Source organism: Fukomys damarensis, unplaced genomic scaffold (genome assembly GCF_012274545.1).
Source record: "Fukomys damarensis isolate Sample0158 unplaced genomic scaffold, DMR_v1.0_HiC HiC_scaffold_23, whole genome shotgun sequence".
NCBI classification, from domain to species: Eukaryota; Metazoa; Chordata; class Mammalia; order Rodentia; family Bathyergidae; genus Fukomys; species Fukomys damarensis.
The window spans coordinates 57,535,044-57,545,063 of NW_022900935.1; the positions used below are offsets into that span (position 1 = coordinate 57,535,044).

Consider the following 10,020-nt stretch of genomic DNA (forward strand, 5'->3'; position numbering starts at 1 on the left):
ACCTTTGTTTTTAATCTAGTTTTATAACTTTCAGCAAGAGCATTTTAATATCTTAAGAAAAGTTTATTTATTTATTTTTTTCTGGAACCAGGACTCAAGCTTAGGACCTTGTGCTTTCTAGGCAGGTGTGGCACCACTGAGCTAAACCCCCAGCCCAAGAAAACTTTATTGTTTTAGACATAGAAACACTTAACCTTTTAATTATAGCCAACTTATATATACATATATATTTATATATGTATATTTTAATATATATATATATATATATATATATGTATATTTTAATTACATTTGTCAGGGTATGACCCAATAAGATTGGGGAAAAACCAGAGAAGCTACCCACCAGTGGAAAAACTAAAGCAATCTGGTTCAGCAGCTCTTTCAGCCATAGAGGAGAGTTCTGGGCAGTAGTTCCTTAGGCCCTAGAGTAGCCCATTTAGGGAAATCTTTAAAATATCATTTTCATGTAAAATTAAATATGAGAAATTAAACTCTTAGTTTAACCACTTGACCAGTCCAAGTATTTGAAGACAGCATGACTAAATATTGCACATTTTGGCATTAATTTTTATAAGATAATATATCAGGAAATATAAAAAGTTTTATCAAATTTATTCAATGCAAGAATCAACTGCCTGAGCAACGCTCAAAATAGTCAGTACACAAACAAAAGCATTGCCCAAGTGACACTCAGCATAAACTTAACAGAAGTCTTAAACATTTATATATATTAATAATTTATGAGAACACATTTACCAAATCAAAATATATTATCTTTTACAAACTTCAGGAATTATATTTAGCCAACTTATGACTTAGATATTGTTATGACTATTTATAAGCATTACTCCTACTTATATTTACTTATTTACTCATCTTAACAATTACCATTATTATTTTTATTTTATTTATTTATTTTTTGGTACCAGGGATCGAACTTGGGACCTTGCACTTGCAAAGCAGGTGGCAGAGCCACTGAGCTAAATCCCCGGCCCTTTAACAATTATTTTAGATGACTCATGAGTACCAAAGCAAGGCATAGTTCATCTTTTAAAGCTATATGTATTAACATTCTTGTGTAATAGCATCTTGGCCTTTTGGCTAAGATCAAGTGTAACATTCTTATTGCAGGGTTCTTTTTGTTTTAATTTTTTGTATTGGGGATCGAACTCAGGACCTTGAGCTTATGAGGCAGGTGGAGGAACCACTGAGCTAAGTCCCCTGCCCTGCAGGGTTCTATTTTGTAGACCTGCAGACCTTTTGTAATGACTGGCTCCAGGTGATATAAACATTAAAGCTAGTTTATATCACAAAAGTAATGGAGTTCAGTAGTTTCATCTTAGAAATTATATTGCACACAGAAAACAATGGATGTAACATTTATAAACCAATTTTTAAAATAAATATTATCTTGATTGGCTAACAACCTGTATGAAAACATGTCACCCACTTTAAAGATATCTTTTTTTTTTTTTTTTTTTTTTTTTTTTTTTTATTTTTTTTTTTTTTTTTTTGCTTTTTATACCACTTTATTCCAACCTGAGCACCTCAATAAAAAACTAAACACTGGTGAAATTGTGATTTTAAAAACTGCACTTTTAAGAAAAAAATTGAGTTTTATGACCAGCATTTATCCCTTCTAGGAAGCTCACTCAAAAAGAAAATCCAGGGGCCAGGGATTTAGCTCAGCGGTTTGGTGGCCTGCCTAAGGACCCAAGTTCAATCCCCGGTACCAAAAAAAATCCAAATCAATCAGCCTGTTAAGTAAGACTCTACACCTGCCCTTTTCACCTGTAATTATGCTTCTTCCACTCCAAGTATTATGGCTAGATGTTCCCCCAAAGCCTTATGCATTCATAGGCGGGGCTTTTCAAAGGTGGCTGGATCATGGGTATGTGATACTGGGATTAAGGGTGTATGGTACTGGATTAATTAGTTTAACATAGTTCTGGGTGTGTTTAATGGGAAGGCCCACCCTGGGTGTGGGTGACACTACCCAAGAGGCTTGTGGCCTGGATGGGATAAAAGGGAAAGGGAGGCCTGCTGCTGCTGCTGCTGCTTTTGCTGCCTACTGCTTGTTGCTCACTGCCTTCTGTTTGCCATGCCAATGACTGTTTCTGCTCTGTGATGCCCCTCTGCTGTGCTCTGCCTTGGAACCAGCTGACTATGGACTAAAATCCCTACAAACTCTGAGCTAGAATAAACCTTTCCTTATTTAACTTTGGTTGTCAGGTACTTTATCTCAGCAATGAGAAAAGTAACTAGGACACCGAGGAAGCAGGAACACTGGCAGGCAGCGTATCTCAATTTCAAATATTCCTAGATAGCTTGCATTATATAACTTGACAAGTGAAAATACACATCTGGATCACCCAACTTGAAGACACTCCTGAAGTGTACCTCTCCAGCTTATACATTCTCTTATTTCTGTGAACACACACAAGCCACACTGTTTTTTTAGTGTGTTCTATAAACTCACATCTTTTGCTGATGCATCCTGACAATTCTTTCTGTGACAGAAGTCAGTGAACCTATAAGAGGGTGGAACAATTCCCCATTTCAGTGTCAGGGACCTCACAGATCCTGCTAGGTGACAGTAACAATGTTTCTTTAATACTGTGAGCTACTCCATGTACCTTTTTTCTGTTAGTTAACATCACACATGTACAACCAGCAATAGTCAGAAAGGCGAAAGAGCTGTAGATCCTCGTGTGAAATCTTTGTTTATTATCTCTTCTTATAAAACCAACTTTAAGTCTGTCATTTTTACTTTTTACCTTACATTTGGAGAAAACCTTCTAAGATCCTCCATTTTAAATGGGTCCCAAATTCATAAAATACAACCTAAAGCTGACATTTTAGGAACACTGAGTTAGCAAAATAATTTAAGATGGACTGTATGCCTTTTAGGTTCCCCTTGTGTTCTTCTGGAAAGAGGTAAAGAGAGAATGAAAAATAAAGAAAAGATAGGATGGGATCCTATTTAGGTCCCCAAGGCCAAGCTGTGTGAGCTGTCCCCCTCATCCTGGGCTCATGCTGTGTGCAGCCTGCCCATTTCTCTGAGCCAGAACTGTCCAGGGAGGCAACTGCTCCATTTTGTCATTGACTAGTCCAGGGATCCCTGCTAGTCATGTGGAAATCTGTTGTTCGTGTCCAGAACAAGTGCCTTGGTTCCTGCCATGTAGCTACTCCAACCTTGATGAACAGATCAGGAAAGTAGGAAAAAGGAGTTGCACACAAGAGTCGGGCTTCACTCAAAAAGTCACCCCAAAAATCTTTATATCTAGAGACCTGTAACATCCACAAGGAACTCATAGAGGGTTTTTAAAGTCTGGGGGAAAAAAAATCTGGAGATGTCACTTGTCAATTACAAATCACATACCATTTTAGATAGGGAGATAAACTTGAGGCCAAAGTTCCAGTAATAATACCAGAAACAAATGAAGTGGAGGAGGAAGCAAGCTAACATTAGAGATGCAAGCCAGAGAGGCTGGCCGGGGGGCAGGACGGGAATTACCTAGGCCAGAAATTTAGCTCAGTGGTTCTGCCACCTGCCTCGCAAGCCCAAGGACCCAAGTTCAATCCCTGGTACAAAAAAAAAAAAAAAAAAAAAAACCTACAGGCGGGCTAGATGGGCAGCTACAGGACATAGGCAGGTAATAGCAGGGCTGAGAAGGGCTGAAGTAGAGCCTTTCCTCTGGGCCTGTGGGCCTCTCCTACCAGCAGACAAGTACAGAGACCATGCGCTTCCTATCCCACATGGTGGGACAGGCTAGGAATTGTCCCCCAGCCATCAGAAAACTCCCTAAACTCCCCAGCTTCCATTAGTCCAGCTACCTGCCTCTTCCTGATAACTAATATCAGAGAAAGTTAAAGGATTCAAGCTTTTTGATAGATGAAAGCCTCAGGGCGGGAGAGATGGGACAAGAAAAGGACTGGGGCTTTCTTAGGGGATAAAAAGGGGGGAAAAAAGAAAACCAGTAGACTCTTTCTCAATTTGAGTCCATAGCTGCAGAAGTTTGTAGACAGAGAGAAAGGGGAGAAATAAGACAGATAAATGATGTTTCAGAGGGCAAGGGACTGGGGAAGGTGTGGGGGAGAAAAGCCTTGAGGTAGACTTACCAAAGTTTCGGTTCTGATGACTCTTTTTACCTCCTGGCTGGCTCACCAAGAGAAAATGTCATCTGATTGAGACTGAGAGGTTCCCAAAGCTGAGATGAAAAACATAACCCACCCTAAACAGCATGTTTAGAGGTTTGTTGACTTCCCTTGTGGAAAAAAAAAAAAGTTTCAGGATAGGTCAGAGTGAGGCCTGGGAAGAATGTTATTATGCAGAAATCCAAAAGTACACACTCAAGGAAAGAAAGTGCAGGCTCTCGGGAGAAAAGGAAGTGCTCTATAAACCAAAGCTGAGGTTTTTCATGAGGTCCTGGGGGAAGGTTCAAGATAGGGGATCCAGGATGTTCATTCCCACTCAGGTTACTCATCTAGAAGGCTCTGTCGGAATGGAAGTCGTTTACGGGTAGTTGAAGTTGAGATCTGCTGCCCACTAATACTGCTGCTTCCTAAGGATGGAGAAAGCGCAATTTACAGGTAAAAAAGATGGGCTCAAAACCCAATTTATAGCCTTCCTGTGTCTTTAAGACCTCGAGGAATCATTTGAGTGACTTTCCTGGAAGGAAAGAAGGCTCAAGTAACTTGTAGTGTCCTGAAGCTGCAATGTTTCTTAAAAGTACAGCTTTCAAATCCTGATTTCTGGGCCAGGGATTTAGCTCAGTGGTTCTGCCACCTGCTTCGCAAGTGCAAGGACCCTAGTTTGATACCTGGTACCAGGAAAAAAAAAAAATCCTGATTTCCTTGTACGCTATCTGCCTCTTTCTTCTGTCCTACCTCAATGACAGCAATGGCATTAAAATCCGAGTGTCTGGAGTTCTTCCATACACAGCCCCCACCCTCACCGAGCATCTCTGTCCTAGGGGGCGGCCCAGTCCAGGTGGATTTGACAGCAAACAGCACATTAAATTAATGGGCAATAAGGGACCCGAAGCAGGGGCAGGAAGGGGCTGCTGGAGAGCACTGGGAGTCTGCTGAGGGCGGTGGAGTGTTGCAGAGCGCGTTTGCCAGAGGGAGTGGTGGGTGGCTAGCTAGGCTGGAGGGGCTCTTAGCACACTCAGCCTGGGTTTCTTTGTTTTTCTCCCTAGGGATTAAGCTTTGAACCCAGAGCTTCATTCATGCCAGGCAAGGGGTCTACCGCTGAGCCACATCCCTTACCTTTCAAAAGCATTTGAAAAAAGTTTTTTTCAAGCTTGCTTTGGCAGCATAGATACCAAAATTAATGCAACACATAAAAGATTAGCATTGCCCCTACAAGGATGACCACATGCAAATTCGTGAAGCATCCCATGTTTTCTTCTTAATAGCTTTAGTTATATGTTCGTTTGTTGGTTGGCTGGTTTTTTGTTCCAGGGATGGAACTCAGGTCCTTGTGCTTGCAAAGCAGGCAATGGAACCAGCCCTGCTGTCACCTTGGTGTTACAGTTCTGGCCTCCAGAATTCGAGAGTAAATTTTTGTTCTTTTAAACCCCCAGTTTGTGGTCATTTATCACAGCAGCCACAGGATACTAATGCACCTTCCCACTTAGAAATTTAGTTTCAATAGACCACATCTCTCTCTCTCTCTCTCTCTCTCTCTCTCTCTCTCTCTCTCTCTCTCTCTCTCTCACTCTCTCTCTCTCTCTCTCTCTCTCTCTCTCTCTCTCTCTCGGGTCAGGTGCTGGGGATTAAATCCAGGACTTTTGCACACAGCTACATTCCCAGCCCCTTTTCATCTTTTATTTTGAGACAGGTTATTGAGTTGCTCAGTTGCCCAGGTTGGGCTCAGACTTGCAAACCTCCTGCTTCAGCCTCCCAGAGCATTGAGATCACTGGTGTACCACCACACCTGGTTGATCCGCCCTGTTTTAGAGATGGGCAAATAGAAACCCACAGGAATTGTGTGACTCAAGAGTCTTGAGTTGAGCCTGAGTCTGAGGCCAGGGGAAACTACCCTGTCCGAGACTACCTGTGGTTCCCAAGGTATCCTGGCACCCCCTTGTACAAAGACAGGAAGTGACCCCCAGGCCAGTCCTGCTGATGCCCTTGGTGAGGAGTCCTGTTGCCTAGCTCACGGATGTCCTCTCTGGAACTTCCCAGTGCCCCTTCTGTACCCTGCAGTTTATCCTGAGCACTTGCGATGTCATTTATTAATTAATTCATGGGAGCAAAGTGGACACCCAAATCACTACACAAACAGAGGTGTTAATTTTTAATCACAATCATTATGAGGCTCTCATTTAGCTCTGACTGCAGATTCTCTGAATCAGCATCATGCTGCTCCTTCCCCTTTACAATGCACACCTCCCCACACACACTGACCACGGAGCCCCACAGCCAGTGCCCTCTGGCATAGCACGGCTTTGCCCTCCTCCCTCTTATCTTGTGCACCCGCCTGACATCCCACTCTCACACCCTGAGTTCCTGGTAAGGGCGCAGGTTGTGGCATGGGACAGCCAGACTTCAACTCTGGGCTTTGTCAGCCACCAGCCTCTCATCCTGTGCCAGGAATGGGTGGCCTTTCTGTGCCCCAGCTTCCACACTAATAAAATGGGTCCAGCAACTGTTACCTCCATGCATGCAGCTGAGGATAGGGAGAGGTGCACGAAGATGCCTGACATGGGAGAAGTTTTGTGAGTTTTCCTGCCATGAGATATAGGACTTGTCTGCTGTCCTCGCCCCACCCAGGTAAGATACAGTGGACCCTTGACTTATGAACTCAGATCATTTGCAAGGGCTGGTTGTAACTCAACTTGGTCGATGAAGGCGCAGGCTCCTCTATACAGCCTTCAGAGTCTCCTGTGTATAGAAAGACACTGGCCCAGGATTTCTAAATTAACCCCACACGGGGAAAGATGTTGTCATGTTCCTTCCAGAACTCTTAAAGGGTTAAATCTGTATCTGAGACCATCTGGAAGCACAAGCGGCCAGCATTTGGGTCATAACTCAAGACTTCGGTGGTAAGTTAAAACTAAAATTCCGGTCATTTGTATGTCAGGCCCATGGTAACTAGAGAGTCCACTGTATTGGGAATGCGTGTGGCCTGATGCTCCAGGACCTTGGTCCTGCCCCCAGGTCCATGGTTCCCCCATTCTCTGAGTTCATTATTTCTGAGGTCCCTGCTGAAAGGTGCCCTTGGGGGTTTGGGCTCCCTGCCTTTTCAGCCACCTGAGAGGGGTGGCTGGCTGGTGACTTGCTGTGGCTGGGAGGGGCTGAGGTCAGGAGGAGCCCCTGGCACCCACAATTGCTTGCTGCTCAGCCCCAGAGACAATGACCCAGTGTGTCCTGCCTCTCCACTGCTCTTTGTGCCCCAAACATGGCACTTGGTAGGGACAGCTGTTGACCTCACAATGGCCACTTGAAGCACAGGGCAAGGAGGAGGTACAGCAGCCAGAGCTTAGTATCATTGAGTTGGTTGTTTCTAGGACCTGCACCGGCTTCGCAGACTATGAGCTCAGGTCTGTATGACTCCAAGCAGAGCTCCCTCCAGCCTCCCCAGCTGCAGTGGGAAGGGGCCCCGCCCCCTAGGCCTGTAAGACAACCAAGTTGGCACCTGGCCTCTGAGTCAAGGAGATCAAACATTTGGGGGTCAGCTCCAAGCTGAAGGGGTGCCCCGGCAGCTTCCTCCCTGCCCTGGAGCCACTCAGTATTTCAGCTTGGTCCCCGGGTCATCTTCCCTGTCTCTAGCTCTGTGCCCAGAGCCCCTCCAGGCTGAACAGAGGCTGCTGAAGCTTCCTTAGGCTCAGAGCGAAAGTGCCATAGGCCCCAGCTCTACCCACAGCCTCACAGGGCTTGTGGAAAGGACTCGGGACAAGAGATTGTGGCCTGTCCACAATAGCGAGTCAAGGGGGCCACGTGACAGATGGGGCCAGCTCGGGGAACACTGGCTGCTTCTTGCCCACCTGGTCTCTGGGGAGCTGTTCCTTCACTTGTCCACTCCCTCAGAGCTCGGCTTCCACGCCTCCTCATGCAGGGAGATTCAGAATGAATGGGACAGAGCCACTCGCCTAGGAGAATAATCCCCCCAGAATAATCACTCAAGGTCCTAATCCTCAGAGCCTGTGAATGTGTCATCATACATGGCAAAAGGGACTTTGCAGATGTGATTAAGGATTTTGAGATAGGGAGTGTATCCTGGATTATCCTGGTAGGTCTAATACCATCCCTAGGGTCCTTAGAAAAGGGAGGCAAGAGGGTCAGGGGAAAAGAGAAAGACAGACATCGAGAGGCCCGCAGCTGCTCCACTGCTGGCTTTGCAGGCAGAGGAAGGGGCCCTGAGCCAAGGAGTGCAGGCAACCTCGGGAAGCTGGAAAATTGCGGGAGACAGAGAAGGAAGGCAGCCTTGCTGATGCCTTGGTTTTAGTCCAGGGAGAGTCATTTTGGGCCTTCTGATCCCAAGAAATGAAACATATTGTGCTGTGTTGGGCTACTATAATTCTGGTAATTTTGGATTTGCATTTTAGAAAGAGCCCTCTGAAGCCAGCCATGGTAGCACATGCAACTGTAATCTTAGTATTCAGGAGGCCAAGGCAGGAGGATTGCAAGTTGGAGGCCAGCTGAGCTACATAGTAAGTCAGTCCTGACTGGACTACATAGTGAGACCTTGTCTTAAAAAAATAAAAGTTTTTTTAAAAGCAACGTCCCGGGGTCATTCTCTAAAGAAGGCTGATGAGAAGGGCATCCAGCAGCACATGTACAGAATCCAACTCTTGCTGGAAAACAGCTCAGGGAAAGGAAACATTCTTCCCTCAGGCCAAAGCATACCATCCTTTCTAAAATAGAATAATGTAGAAGGTCAAGATGGATTATAATTATTAGCACAGTTCTAGCTCAAGGGATGGCTTCACATACCCTGAGGGTGAGTGTCCACACCCGGGAGGAGGGGTCTCTGGAACAGGGATCTGCCTGCTGGCTGTGGCGGTGGTGGGGTGATTCTCCTGCCCTGGCTTTCTGTGCTCAGCTGAATGGTTGCTAAGTCCAAGGTCACAAGTTGGATCTGCCTCTGGGTCAGTTAGTTCTGGAGAAGAACTCCATTTTTATCACCACAGTCTGCCCTCCAGCTTCTTATCTGAAATAATTCTGGGTGATGAGCATGTTAGAGAGCGGGCAGATGGAAAAACCCCCTAGGCCCGACTCTTGACAGGAAGTCAATTGTGCCCACTTTGTGCACCAAGCCCAGCGGTTGTGGGTGGCAAAAGCGGGCAGCAGAGGGTGGCCCCCCTCCTCTCAGCCTGGATAAACCATCCCGACCCTGAAGCCAGAGCAGAAGAGAGGGGCCCAGGCCCACCCACGTTGACCCCTCTCTCACACCCCCGCCCCCCGGGGTCCCTGGAGTCTATGGCTGCCCTGGCTCTCATTTCTTGGCTGAGCTTTGGAAGCCATCTCAGCTGATGAGTCCACATTCAGATGTGTTTTCTCCAGACCAGCAGGCAGCTGCCACTGGCTCCATCAGCTCCGGCTGCTCTTACAAAAGAGACTGAGTGGTTTCAACAACAGAATTATCTCACAGTTCCGAAAACCCAAGATCAAGGTGCTGGCAGAGTGGCTTCCTGGCAAGGGTTCTCTTCCTGGCTTACAGATGGCCACCTTCTTGCTGTGTCCCCATGGGGGGGGGCGTTGAGCTCTATTCATTCCTCTTATAAGGACACTGACTGTGTCCCCAACCTCATGGTCTCAGCTGAACTTAATCATCTAAAGACCCCACTCTCAAGGCCATCCCATTGAGGGCTTTGACATAAATTTTAGGTGACAGGATGTTAAGTGTTCAGCCTGTAACGCTCACCTCACACCAGCTTCCTTCTTGCCATGTCTCCTTGAAATGGCTCCTGCCATGCTTGGATAAGTGTCCCCAAAAGGCCCATGTAGTGGAAACTTTAAGAGGCAGGTCCTGGTCACCGGGGACGTCACGGGGCGGGGGGGGGGGGGGGG

The 10,020-nt window shown here is 46.0% G+C and overlaps 1 non-coding gene across 1 annotated transcript; it reads left to right on the plus strand.

Annotated features, from left to right (window-relative positions):
- The first annotated feature begins 5,306 nt into the window (after positions 1-5,306).
- LOC117287400 lies at positions 5,307-5,410 on the plus strand. Its single transcript, XR_004518721.1, has one exon. It is a non-coding gene; the product is annotated as a U6 spliceosomal RNA (small nuclear RNA).
- The last annotated feature ends 4,610 nt before the right edge of the window (positions 5,411-10,020 follow it).